General features: G+C 33.1%; 1 protein-coding gene across 1 annotated transcript in view; it reads left to right on the forward strand.

Annotated features, from left to right (window-relative positions):
- Positions 1 to 2,186: 2,186 nt before the first annotated feature.
- The window catches only part of Ptr (patched domain-containing protein), an 88,029-nt gene continuing 74,629 nt past the window's right edge, over positions 2,187 to 15,586 (forward strand). Inside the window, exon 1 of the mRNA XM_074175646.1 lies at positions 2,187 to 2,494. The gene's annotated coding sequence lies outside the window, so the exon portion shown is untranslated. The remainder of the gene's footprint in view (positions 2,495 to 15,586) is intronic.

Below are 15,586 nucleotides of genomic sequence, written 5' to 3' on the forward strand. Positions count from 1 at the left end.
TAAATTGATTGCATATTGCAATCAAAAACTCATAAAAGTATAATAATTATAAAACTATCGTAAAAACTGTAGTTTTGATCTTGCTATCTTTTCTGCGGGACCACCCACATTTGAGTCTAAATTACTTCCACATACCTTTTTTGTACCAGCAACCTTCAAAAAGTGTCAGTTCATTTATATAAACCATCCTTCGGAAAATTCCATTAGGTGAAACCCTTTTCTCAAGTGGTTTCTAATGTTTTTATTAATTGTTGAGAAACAAAATATTTATTAGATTTTTTGTAGCAAAGATACACAATAATATGTTGATGTGAAAAATATATATTACTACAATGTATAAATGTTTGTAGAAGATGTATTTGGTTAGAATTGTGTAACCTGTATGTCAATTTGCCCATTTTGTTTATTTGTTTGTTTCATTTCGAAAAAAGAAGGTGTTTGTTTGATTCATATGTGAGTGGTGTTTGATGCAATGTACCTATTGCGATTGTTTTATTATATAACCTATATATATATATATATATATATATATATATATATATATATATATATACATATATATATATATATATATATATATATAACATATATTAACTATATGTGATTTTGATGTGATATCTGTATACAATTTTTCTAATGCTTGTTTTTGTTCATACGGAAAAAACTTTATTTTTATATTTCATTCATTATAGTCTATTGTATATTAATATGATATGACCCATGCACAGGTTTATCCTTCTATGGGATATTTATTTATCGTTAACTAAGATTATTGTAGGTATATTTCAAATTGAATGGTAAATAAATATTTTTATTATTATTAGAAAAAAATAATGAGTTTTAACTTTTTAGTCAAAGGATATATCAGAGACTGAAAAGATAGAGGTGAATATGTCAAATGTCATACCAGATCATACTCACTACATGAAATATATTACTGGAGTTATAATAAAAAATAGATGTAAGATGGGTAGGCTAATATAACTGATAAAATAAGTGTAATTCCCAATTTGGTGAGAAATATTCATCTGAAGAGTGAAATGTTGTTTTGAACAATGAAGGTTGGGTTTGTTTTGTTTTTCCAGCTAATAATTTTCAGTCTTCCACACTTTTCTCCTGTCTATTTGTTTCTTTTAATGAAATGAATGTACTGTTTTTTCAATTGTCAGTTTGTAGTTTCTTCAACAGTCACATTTTTCCTTCCTGAAGATAGTTTTCGTGATTTAACAACCTAAATTTTTCTCTCAATCTTGAATTTATTTATCGATGATTTTGAAACTCCCATCATTTGCGAACACATTTCCACTAAAGTATCAAAGTTATACGAAGGAATTTGGTGTATGGGAGTGTCATATATATTGAGTATAATAATATTTTCGTTCAGAGGAAAAAGCACATTTTTTCATTCGTTTTACTGGAGAAAAACCTGAAGTACCAATTTTAATTCACACAGTAAGTATAACTTACTAATAATAACACATTAAGACGCAAGTTTCAGTTGATACGTCAAGACTGAAGAACACGCCACTGCTGCAAGACAGTTCAGCAGTTGCAGTTGAAACCCTTGGATATTATAACTACAGAAGATCGCGGCAAAACCCGGAAATCATTTGACATAAGACACAAGTGCTTCATCGTTTATAAATTTATATTGTTCAGCTGGTTAAGTACCTTATTGAATCACTATTCATGACGTCATCCTCTTTTCCAGCGAAAATTGAAAGTATCTCAGGTATGCCTCATTTAATCAGGTATCTTGTAGAGTTGTGTGGATATGTGATACATTAAAGAGTGCTTTTCATAGAAAGTATTGAATATTTCATTCGAAATTTTACATTTTCTGTTTTCAACCGACTCAATTTTGAACGCCTATGGAACAGCTTTTCGAAAATGATTTGCTACTCCACTGCTTGAGGAAGTAGAGTTTAGATACTTTATTTTTTATAATAGATATGTACATTTTGATGTAATCAACAAAAGTCTATAAAACCCAAAGTCAAAGAAATCCCAAAACATTCCTCGGCATTTCTCCGAAATGAAAACAATCTCCCAAAAACACCTGCCTTGATATCAAGACAAAACATGTGCCTTCCATCAAAATCAAAAGTGCCTCTCTCAATAAACACCGGCTTATCGAGCTTTGGTCCAAGCACTCGAACAAGTGGGACAAACCACAACCGACTTGATTACATACCGAAAGTCGCAGCCTACTAGTCCACTGCGGAAGGTCTTCTCGAACGAACGAAAGAAGTGCAGTCGGTCGAAAAAGCGGTGAAAGACGGAAGCTAGGTTGGTTGGAGCGCGGTTGACAAAACATTGTGCGGCTAGTTAGAAAAAGGTGATTTTTTCGGTTTCTTGCTTATTATCGTTGACAATTTTGACTATGTCAGTTTCTGTATTCAACCTTTTGTGTCGGTGACAATAATTTTTCCAGTGATTTTGGATTCCGAGTTGTTCTCCAGCTTTTCGGATTACACTGAAACATTTCAACAAGGTTTGTACTTATTGAGCTTATTTTTCAAAAATGTATATTTTGCAGATTCACGACTCCTCAGTGATTTGAATAATTTTTTTTAAATCAACCTTAGAGTCGTATTATTGAAGAAAACATTTCTCAAGTAAGAAATAAAAATATTTGCTGAGTTCTCTGATTTTTCTTCAACAACTATTGTTTAAAAAAATCTCTTCTGATTTAAGCCATTCTACATTTAAAACGGTGAACTCAAAATGTAATTTTTTTTTCAATGAGATGGAGTCGACAGTTTTGATTAGATATAATATAGTCACGCAGTTGCGAATCTAGGGGATGGGGGTAAACCGGGGCCTATGCCCCGGGCGGCAAATTCTGAGGGCGGCCAAATTCACACTTACAGACGAATGGAAAACTCATAATTTACTTAACTTTGACTTATACTAGGCACGAACATTTCATGCTCCAGAAGCTAAGTACGAGACGTGTCATCTCTTCACTGCTATAAAAAATTTCAAATTTATTCCCAATTTGACTATTTAGGAGAATATTCTCCGCGAAATCAAGTGAATATAGAAATTCAGAAAGAAGATATTATGTTTGAAATATGTTATATGGAGTTTTCCGCCAACCAGCTATCGCACCCCTACGAACGACAACCCTCAGAAGTCGAAACTTGTCCGAGCTAAGGATTAACGAGATCTTACCTTTTAACGTGTGATTCCTAACAGGGGTTGGACGATAGCAAGTGAAAATCGAGCGTTCAGCCTGGGGATTGAACCATCGACTCACACATCGGCCGCTTGACAGAGTACAAAAGAACCCACGTCGAACCGCCCTGCTATCCTTACCCGTTCCGTCGCACTAATGGATAGTCTGCTCAAAACTTCGCAAGCAATGAGACAAAATCCAATGAAATATTGGATAAAACAGGCTGCAAAACAAACGAATTCCGTAACGTAAAAACCAATTCGATGAGATTTGTGAAGATGAATTACAAACACTCCAACCTGTTCAATTATTTTCTAAAGAAGTAATTATGGTATTTGATCGAATCATTTTAGAAATTGAAAAAAAGTTTAATTGTGCTACCATGCTGAATTTTGCATTTTTTATTAGTACTAATATTTTGAAAATATCAATTGAAGAACTGCAAAAATATGGAGCAGATCTGGCTCGAAAATACGGGAGAGATTCAAGAATTCTTCCAGGAATTTTACGTTTTTCAGGAGTAAGCTCCACTTTCATTTAGTGATATATAAAAGGCTTATGGTTTCTATCTCTTACAACAGATCTATGCGTATGATTTGCAGGATGTTTTTTCTAATATCTGTATTGCTGTTCTAATTTACTACATCCGCGAGTTGTGAGCAAAGTTTTAGCAAACTTTGTACACAGTATGCAAACATATATTTGATTTTCATTTTCGTTATACATATTTTTATTGAAAATCCTATCTTTTGCTATGCATGAAATACATATCCTAAACGTTCTTCAATGGCTTCTTTGGGTGTATGGCTAAACACGTGTTGCGTTTTTGTAAAACTGTTCTGTAAAAAACTCACAATAAAGTGTTTTTTTGAATACGTTATGGATTTTCATCGAGTATCGATCATTTCCATCATATATCTATCAAAACTTGCCTCATTTATGATAGATATATTTTGAACATAATTCACATATTATTTTATCAATTCACATATAAAATTAAATTCAAGATTTCATTTGAGGATTTTAAAAATATTTTTTTCAATCGTGAATGTTGATGAATAAAAGCCTATTACCAAAAATAAATTTAGAACAAAATACTTTAGTAGTATTTTGTTCTAAATTATATCATCAGTCTGTAGTCTTGAATTGAAACACCCAGTTTATAAAACTGTATGGTTCTTTCATCTTGAGGAACTATAAAGTAAAGTAAGAATGATTCATAATTTGATATTTGACCGGATTACATTAAATTTCTTTGCAGAAGTGAAAGTGTTTCTCCGTATTGGTGGAATAAAAAATTATTCTTGTTTGAACTTGATGAACTTTAATTTTTAATTTTTTATTAAAGTAATTATGGAAGTAACTTTCGATATAAGTATCACCATCGATATGTCTGTCGGGAAAACTGTATTTTTTCATGAAGAGACTAGTATAAAATTGTTATATTTACTTCAGGATCAAACCACAGAAACAGTAATTTCAAATTATGCTAATGTAAAAAGTATAAACTTTTTTTCAGTTACCAAGGCACTGAGAACCCGGGTCATTTGTTATTCTCAATTATATAAAAAAAATGTTATTTTGTCCCGGATATCAAAGCAAAATTTTCGGAAAATTTCGGTTCGTGCATCAGTAGAGTTAGAAATAATTCTCAATTTAGAGTTTTTCAAACACTGGCAATCAGCAATAACTAGCTTCATGAAATGAGATGTGAAAAATTCATTTCATTCATGTTATGTATTTGGGAAATACGACATCTGCCTTGAAATTGTTTAAAATTGAATTCCAATATATCACCTTAAGTTAACGTTCTAAAATGTCAGTCCAATATAGGTTTCGGTATTGAAATAAATAAATCTGAAGAAATGAACTTTGAATGTTCAAGCCCGTCTTGGATATACCAACACTGGATTGAATGGATTGACGCCTATAAGAAAACAACTACTCCACTGGCTAATACCACGAACGGCGTTGGATTATATCCGACAGGCGTCAGTGCAGAAATATTCACAGAAAATTTCCTGCATATGCAATTGGCAATACAACTGAAAGAGTTGACCCTCAATTTTGGAACGGGCACACTTGCAGACCGGTTTCGGGCTCCTTAGCTACTCGTCAGAGCAAAATAGTGACCATCATCGACCTAAAGTCAATGATATTCCTCAATTAAAAATCGAAATTCTTTTATAGTATTTCATTCCTCGCCGTTCGTGGTATTAGCCAGTGGAGTAGTTGTTTTCTGATAGGCGTCAGTCTATTCAACCTACTGTGTAGGTATATCCGAGACGGGCTTGAACATTCAAAGTTCATTTCTTTAGATTTGTTTACTGCCTGTCTTCAAGCATAGCCCACTGACTAATAAGAAAATTGAAATAAGCAGTGGTTGTAAATTCTTAAAGATATACCGCTGTTACAGACTGAGACTCAGTTTGTGAGGCATACCAATTGAGCAGCAGAACTAGTCATCGATGTTGTTGAAATGATTTTGAATTTTTTCACAACCATTTTGTTCCAGACTTCAAGAACTAAACTTTACATGATGTCATCAACAATCTTGAGGTGCCAGCGGTTCATGGCAGATTAATTCAAAAAAATAATTATGGATATATATTGAAATATAAAAAAATTGTGAAATACTTCATATGAATCTCATGGCAATTCGTCTACTGGAGGTCAACATTCGATACAGCTTCGTTAAAATTCAACATTTAAATAGTATGTGAAACAGCTCTACAAATTTATGTCAGCTAGTATACAGTGTGTTCCATTTTTCTCATATCTACGGATCTATCTCAGTTGTTAAAAATTCATATTCCTTTAGAATTGGGGAGTTGGTAAACTTTCTAGTTTTCTTTATTGAACAAAAAGCTTGTCAAGAAATTATTCCTTAAACTTTCAAAAACGTCCAATTCTAATACCCTTTCCACAAGGGTATTAGAAAAATACATAAAAATATAAGGGTACGTATACTAGACTCTGAAAAACTGAAATATTAAAATAAATATATGGAGCTAACATAAAAAAAAATAAAATTGGCCATTTATTCGATGTTTTCCCGCGATAGTATAAAAGAATTGATTTTAATATTCAAGTAAAGTATGAGCTTATTATTTTTTGAACAGAATTCTTCTATGTGTGAAAAAACGATGTTCAGTCAGTTCTTTCTCGATCAGTTTCAGATATTTTTTAGAATCATCTTGTACAGAAGAGTTTTTGGGGATGCTGAACCTGAATTTGAAAATAGTTTTATTTACATTGGCACCTAATATTCTCTTCTCAAAAAATCGACCTCTTCACTACACATGAAACAGAACAAAAATATTTATTTCATTGGTTGAATAATAGTTTCACAGTTTTAACAACTGAGATATGGGGATGGATTCTCGAAAAACAAGAAACACTGTGTTCAGAATTTATTCAAAAAAATCAAAGTCCATTCCATCGAAAGTCAACGATCCTTGTGCTCTCAAAGCCTACTTAAAGGAATTTTTCAATCCAATATCTATGAAGGAGTGATAATACATGTAATCATCTCTTCACCTCAGGCTAGATAACCCAACGTGGAATACTTTCTTTTTCAGTTCAGAATATTCATTTAAAATCAAGTCTTACAGACCATAACTTAGTAATAGCAGAAGAAATAACTTTTACTTGTTTTATTTTGATGAGTTATTGTTTTCAAACTCCCATATAGTTTTGAACTACTTAGTTAATGGGTTTAATTGTGAATTTGGATGGTTATCGGACTTCATGGGAAACAAATTACTCGTTTTAACTTTCATTTGATGAGATCTCTTCTTCTTATTGAGTATAACCATTTCGTGTGAACTTTTTCTTTCTATTCATTAAACAAAATAATTCAGGAAAAAGCCATTCCTGGACACAATGATCACTCCAAAGCGTGGTGGCCTTGATTCGGATAAAGGCCTGTCTAGTAAATATGTTTCAGGAAATCAATATTGATTTCCTGAAACAGGGCATACAATTCTCTAACTCAATGATCAGTTACTTCAGATAAGTGACCAATAGGATCGAATGTTGTGTGTCTTGAGCAATTCCGAGAAGCACAATTTTCCTCTTCTATTTTCTCCCTTCGTAATCAACGAAACTATGTGAAATTACTATATGTTTACAAGGAACACTGAAATTCGATGTCTTCAAAATTGCTTCCTCGATAGTTGATGACAGGTAATAATAATAATAATAAAACGTCTTTATTCACTTGAAGTAAGAACATACAGAATATACAAAAAATATTGAGGTGAATGGACGGAGTGTCAGCAAAGCTGTTTTTAAACTCAACCTTCGAGAAAAAAAATGAAATTTGAAAGGAATAAAAGAAAATTACGGTACATACATAATTATTATTATTCAGTCACCAAATCTTTTGTGTAAACGCATGAGCCACGGTTAGCATGAGGAAAGTGAACTACTCAAATAAATGCTCTTTGAGTCTTTTTTCAAAGTTTTTCATCGTGTAGGAGGATCTAAATTCACTGGGCAAGAGATTGTAGAATTTAGCTGCGTTGTATGGGAAACTGCAAGTAAATACAGAAGACCTGTGTTCAGGAATGACCAGCACCGACCTATTTCTGGTGTTGATATTTGAGAAAGAATTCAATTTTTTCATCAAATAATGTTGCATTCCAGTCTTCAAGACTTTGTGGGTGTTTGTGAGAAGGTGCAGTGTCCTGAGTTTCTCTAGTCGCAGCCAACCTGATTCCTTCATGACCGGTGATATGTGGTCGTATTTTCGAACGCCAAAAGAAAAACGAAGGCAACTGCATTGAAAACGGAGGGAATCAAATCGAAGTAATGCAGGGCCATAAATGCTATCGCAATATGAAACTTTCGATATGATTAGCGCCTCACATAATTTAGTTTGAGTTGAGTCCCGATTTGGAAACAGTTGCCTTAAGATGTTGAATGACGTTTGAATCAAATGGCTAACGTGTTTTGTAAAGCGCAGTTCAGAATCAAACCAAAGGCCTTCTTTGTTTCGGTTAAAAAAGGCAGAACGTCACCATTTATATCAATATGAAAACTATTTTTAGCAGTATCTCGCAATCTTTTCAGTCCAAAGATCATTACTGCCGACTTTTTGGAGTATAACTTCAATTTATGACCTGATAAAATATCAAGAATGGTCTGTAGATCACGATTAATGACGTTTTGAGCGGAGTACATAGATATACAAATATATTTTTTTCCATGATATTGATAGCAAAAAATGAAAATGTTCATCAAAATCCCACTAACAATTAACAAAAATGACTGGCAGTGCAAATACTTTTTGGGTATCCCTATCGTGAGCGGTTGCCAAAAAGCGCTTTTTTACTTGAAAATGATATCATAAACGTTTGTAATTGATATTCCAATAATTACGTCAGATCTCGCCGTATCACAACCATATATAAACTTACTTGTGATCTTTTTTGAAAAATTCTACACCTACAAATTGTTAAAACTTCATCTCATGAAGAGTAAAAATAGTGTCAACATCCTTATGGTTCTCGTTCTTGTATGTGAATCATGTTTTTTTTTTATGTTAAATTGCATCTGTGTATATCTACTAAAAATATGACATTCATGGACAGCCTTGTGCGGAATACATAAATATTATTATTATTATATGATTTCCCTGTGAGTGGAAGTTATTTACAAAAAGCTTAACGAGAAATCATCAAGACTCTAGCAGACCGTGCTTTCGGGTTCTGTAATACGAAGGAAGGTCTCGAGAAGAAACTAGACATGATCATAAAAACTCTTCAACGGAATGGTTACTCCAAAGTGATGGTGGGACAGATTCTGTCTAAAAGACAGCTTGCCCTTCCCTAATTCAGAGAATTATTGGGTTCAAATATAATATCAGAAATTGCTTCAGATCCGGAAACACCATCCGTAGCAGCCTCACGAAAATCAGACCACCAAACGCGGACTGCGATTCCTAGAATTGTATTTACCGGATACTCTGTGGGTGCGGCAAATGCTTTATCGGTGGAATTAAGAGGCCATTGAAAGCCCGCATTGCCGAGCACAAGAGAAACACATAGCGACACTGGGAGGAACACAAGTTCAAGAGGAAATTCAAAGAAGCTGCATATATGTGGTCCAACGACTCATTCAACCAAGCTAACGTATATATACACAACATATGAAAATATGTAATCAAGTGAAAATCCGATCAACTCTCGCTAAACCGGTGAAGCGGAGAGAGGGAAGGGGGATAGAAGAAATGACCTTTAAATAGTCATCTCTCGAAAGTAAAAACAATTTTGGGTTTATTTTAAAGAGAATATATCAATTCATATGAGTGTTCCATATTTTTGTTACTCAATGTATGCATACAACTGTAAACAGTCTTTTGAGATTTTTCACTTTTTAGCATACTCAATTGTGTATGCCTGCGGTACAGGTACTTGAAAATTATGCATCATTCCACTGCTCAAGGAAATAGACTATAAAACTATAAATATTTTTTCTTATAGTCCGGATATATAAATAAACACACTAAAATTTACTGTAACTTAACAATATTTACTAATCAAACAAAAAAATGCCGACAATTTAGTAGACATACCTGGATGACTCAGGTAGAAATAATTCGGAATACAGTGCTTTAAAAGTTCATTTCATAAACGGTACTTACTATAAAACTCCTACTCAGTTATAACAAATGTGTGTCATTTTTTTGTCTGTGTGGGAAACTTGTGATTGGATTGTGATTTGCAAATTAATCTCCCACAAAGTGGGTGTTTAACAGTTGTAATCAATATGCTACATTTTTTACCGATCACAGTTTCAATAATTACACATGAATTTGATTTAAACGCAATTAAATGAAACAAGAATTGTGTAAATTGTGAAAATCTTAGTGAAAGTCTCATATATGTCAATTCATCGTCAAAACAAAGAAATATTGGAATATCTCTACTTTCGCATGGTTTTTTCAAAATCTTTAAGTAAAATAACTTTTTGAGCCTGATAACTCCCCATCCATGAAGAAATAAAAAATAACTGGAGGTAGGTTTTGAGAAAGTACTCGCTTGATACAGATTATCTGTTATTTTTCTCGCATTTTCATTATTAGAACTTTTTACATTGCTATCGACCTGCCAGGCGAAAATTTTATATTTTTTTAACTTCCACAAATTTTCAAATTGAAACTTAATGTTCTGATTTCAAATAATTACAACACTTGCACAAAATTGCAGTCTTTTGCTATTCTTGCACAGCCTTCAGAGCTGATGTACACCACAGGCAACTGAATTCTCCTTCGATGACCTGCTTCCGTGGATACAGGAGTCACGTATAAAACCTCAATAGAAAAATCCAAGGGATTTAGATCTGGAGACCTCGGTGATCAGTGAATCGGGCCTATCCATTGCTGCAGACAATTTTAGTCTAAATACTTTCTTATGTTTCCCGCAGAATATGCCTGAAACCGATAATTTTGTAGCCAAATTTTCTAAAAGTTATACAAGAGGAGTAAAAACATATTTTAAAAAAAGGTGGCCAAAATGTCGCCATTTTGAACATTTGTAAAATTATTTGAAATTACCATGAACCACTGACACACGGATGACTGGAGTTTCATATGAATTTTTTTCTGAAATTTCTAAAAGTTCAATAACATGAAAAATGTCTCCTTTGTCTATATAATAGCTGTTGAGTATCAATCTACGCGGACTGTATTTTCTGTCATATGAATATGAATGTTGTCCTTTTGCGTGATTTTGGTAAATAGAGAGATATAATATTTTAAATTGAACCGAACTGTGCTCACCTTGAGATTTCCAGCGAATTTGTACGAATCAAGCAAGTCTTTAAAGAGACTAACTCATCAACCAGCATATATTTTTTTCATTATCATGGGGGGGCAAAGTTTAGCTTCAAAACTGAGTTAATTTATTTATCGGAAACGTATTATACACAAAGGTGAAAAAATAATATTTGTATTAATTGAACTGACTAGTCAAATATAATCAGAAGAACATTGATATTAACAATATTGAAATTTTTAAAAAAGTTATGCAAATAACTGCATAAAGGTAGAGATATTCAGATATTGTTTGTTTCGACGATAATTCAAAACTATGAGTCGTTTACTAAAGTCATATTGAAAGAAAATCAATGATAATTTTTTTTATGATGCTGTGGGCTTCCTCGACTGGTGGCTAACAAATCATTAGCTGTTTTCGTGCTTCTCAAGCAGGGTCCGCAGGTTTTCAGGCCATTCGTTTCGTCTGCGGTGGACATTATAAAAGCCAACCATTGCCTGTGATTTACCTTGTTACAATACACGTAGATCACTTCAACCATTGCCGCATTATCTTGTCTATGTCTACCGCAGTTACAGATGAAACGCCTAAAATCCTGCAGACCACGAAAGCAACAGATTATTTGATTCTATAATATTTTCTGGAGTGGGTGAGTTGAATAAACTTGGCTTCGGGAGGTTGTGGATGCAGGAAACGTGACCAATTGCGATGCCATTATTCCATTTCGGATACCAGCTAACGTTTATTAAATAAGTATGTGACAATTTTAATGGATTGAATTGAAGTCTTGTGACTCTTCAGTTTTCAAATTTACATAACTGCTTGGCGAGGTGTTTGCGTAGCTATACGGTGTTGATCAGTGGTGAACTGTTGATAAAAATTGCATTTTCAGTTCGAACTTGATAGGATCACAAAATAGCATGTTTAATGTCAATACAAGAGACGCAATTCGAATTTTTCATGCATTCTATATTTATTACATAGAGGGTGACCCAAACGGAGACGTCTAAAAAATTTTCAGAATCGACCTCATGTTATACGATTGTTTGTGATTTTCGAAAAATGTATTTATTATTGGTTTTATTAGAATTTTTGGCAAAATAAATATTTTTATTTCTGCTGAAATATTTTTAAATTCATTTTCGAGTGAAGTTTTTTCAGTATTTTTTGTTTGTTACAAGTTCCTCATGAACAATTCTTTCAGGTTTGAAATAATTAGCTGTCTGAAATTGCAATACGATGAAATATTTCATTGATTGAAAAACTTGAAAAAATCATACAAAATATTCTGTTCCAAACTTTCGATAATCAGCATTTGCAATTCCAGCGACATGATTGTGCCAAGACATATTGGTGTCCATTTTAACTCCACGCAGAAAGCGGAATTTTCTGACCTGACATTATTATATCTGGTTCGGAGACATTTATTTTTTTGGAGAAAACCGATGCCTAGGTTTTTGTAGCAATGATCCGACAAGTCATAGCGTAGTTATGTAAAAGTTATAGTTTACTTTTTTGCAACGTCAACAAAGTTGAGCCATGCATTTTTTTTGGTTTTGCTGTTTAAATAAAAATAGTGTGAATTGAAGGGGTTATATTTTTAGGAGTGATTAATTTGTGGGAAAGAAAGTTTTTGGCTTTCTACTACTCCATCTTGATACAATAAAAGAGATGTGGGAATCTTCCAAAAAAAGGAAGGAAGTAATCAATTTGAAAATAAGTTTAAAAAAAATCTGTCTGTTTCTGTTTAAAATCTGTTTTTCCGTTAACCAGCTGTCGCACCCCTACGAACGACAACCCTCAGAAGTCGAAACTTGTGCGAGCTAAGGATTAACGAGGTCTTACCTTTTAACGTGTGATTCCTAACACGGGTTGGACGATAGCAAGTGAAGATCGATCGTTCAGACTAGGGCTTGAACCACCGACCAACACGGCAGTCAATTCGAGTGAGTGAACAAATCACCCACGCCGAACCGCTTGGCTACCGACCGACCGAAGTAACTCTATACATGGATGTGTAGATCATGCAAAGAAGTAAATTTCAGACACTAACTGTAAGAAAGTCCTCCTGATACAGCTACTTTCATATAAACATTGAATTACACGAAAGAAAAAAATTCTTTCGAAACAAATACTCTTATATGAATACTGAATTATACAGAAGATACTTTTCTCTATCAGTTTGTATTCCAAACATTCTTTCCCACAAATTAATCACTCCTAAAAATATAACTCCTCCAATTCAATTCAAATAAGATTCCTCTTGGCTGGGATTAAATCAAATATGTGAATGAATATCATTACGATGTCATCGATGACATAAGCAGATCAAGCTTATTCCGTGACATTAAAAATCGTAATTCATGAATGAATTGTGTGTATTTTCTATAATGTTATCCAATTTGGTACTAAAGAGCCTTAAGGCAAGTGTCTTACGGCATCAATGTATACCAGTGAGGATGACAGTTTTCCATGTAAGTGCAATTTTTGTGTTCTTTGCATGATCTACACATCTATGTATAGAGTTACTAATTTTCAAATTGATTATTTCCTTTCTTTTTTTGGAAGATTCCCACATCTCTTTTTCTGTATCAAGATGGAGTAGTAGAAAGCCAAAAACTTTCTTTCCCAAAAATAGTGTCTTTCAAGGTCTTTCTTATATCGGGACCTACAAAACTCACTTCCTATTAACATAGCTATCTAGAAATCTAGAAAAACTTCTCGGATATAGAAATCATTCTCCAGTAATGTCCTTGCATTCAACATAGTTTTCCATGTGACCAAATAGGTATCCAAGGCTTGCAGAAACTGAAATAATCAGAACTTGAAGTTATCACCCCATTAACATAATAAAATGAATCAGAAATACAGTGAATTTGAGAAATTTTGATAATATTGTTAAATAAACATATTTACTAAAAATATAGTAAAGAAGAAATCTTCAAACCTAAAACGCATAGAAAATGTCAAAATATCTTTTCACAATTAACATCTGGTCAACTGCAGTAAGCACTAAAGCAATACTCAACGTCAGTTGAGTGCATTCGTTATATTTTCACATATATCTTGTTTTTGGTACATGCCATTTACAAAATGGTTCTATTTAATGTTGTAGAGAATCAAATTTGCCACAATTCATATCCTTACACTTTTTTTTCTGTGGTTGATAGTTTGCATTTCAGAAAACCAAAAATTGCACTTTCCGGACGCAGCACATTGTAAAATGTAATTATAGGACATTTTATTTATTTCATTTAATTATGATAATCATGATTGAATGCAATATATAGAAGAAATAAGTAAAAATCTGATGGAAGAGTCGCTATTTTTCAAGTTCTTCAAGTTTGCCAGTGGCGCAGAGAGGAGGATTTTGTACATTTTGCATTTTAAACACTCACTAACCATCCTGGACAACAGCAAACTACCCGACCTTTTACGAGTGAGCTCTATTGGTCTCTTATTCAGTTGACTGAAAAATGTGAGGGTATATCGAGTAGTTGGCACTATCAATCATTGCCATATAACTAAAAAAAAAAATATATGATAGAAAATTTGTCGGAATTTATATATTATCAAATATTTTAACATAGTGATGAGATGTTTCATTTTCATAATTTTTCTATCAATACCTTTACATAAGGAATACCAAAAAAATACAATTGGAATAACGACAAACAATTCTGTTGATCAGTTAATCGGTAAAACGCGTATTCTTTTAAGTCCCACTCTACAAAATAATGTTGACACACATTTTTGTTCAGTGATGAAGGCGGAAGATAAATGCAAGTTTTTTTAATTAGAATTTATGATTTTTGGGTCATCAAATTCCAAAGATCAGGTTGAAGTGATTAGGTCAAATTTAAGGAATCTATTGAATTTTATTAATTGTATAAATAATAAGAAAAACGGCGTAGATTGAAGAGAGTGAAGATAAGGATATGATTGACGTGGTTTGATTTTCATGTCATTCCAAGATTGGAGTCCAAAGTTTCGTACAAATATTTTGTGTTGATAACATAAAAGCGATGCAAATGAATACATATTATTCCGAGATTGGTTTATTACTTCAAGTATGACCTACGGTCAAGGAAAATACAACATTGCTAGTTTGAAAAAAGTTCAGAGAGATTATAATGTGAATTTCAATCAGTCATTTTTCATAATAATTAAATGAAAAAAATAATGAAAATCTCATAGGTCAACGAAAAAAGTTTCACCCAACTCTCAGTAATGTTGTTACGTTACATAAACTAGTTCACTGTGAAGGGGATATTTTTTATAAGTGATTTGTTTTTGTTAATAAAATCTATTTGGTATTTTTTAATCGATATATAGAAAGTGAGGACCTTGTGAAGACGTGTAGGTCATACACAAAACTTTCTTTCGGATACAGGTTAGGTCAGGTTAGGTCCGAAGTGAGTGGATCTATTCGACCCTCCACCGCAACCCGCAAGGGTTCATTGTGGCTCACACCTATTCACACTCGACCAAATCAACCCAGCTTTTTAACGAAGCCGATTAGTTTGTATGGTAAGAGGTCTTTCAGGTCAGATGGTAAGAGTTCGGCTCTGCCGAACTCTAAAGACCTGATTCGGTCCCCAGCGGGGCAGGCACAAAGTATGTG

The sequence above is a fragment of the Leptinotarsa decemlineata genome, unplaced genomic scaffold (assembly GCF_025532065.1).
Source record: "Leptinotarsa decemlineata unplaced genomic scaffold, Ldec_3_MD MMD2_tig00001064_RagTag_RagTag, whole genome shotgun sequence".
Lineage (NCBI taxonomy): Eukaryota > Metazoa > Arthropoda > Insecta > Coleoptera > Chrysomelidae > Leptinotarsa > Leptinotarsa decemlineata.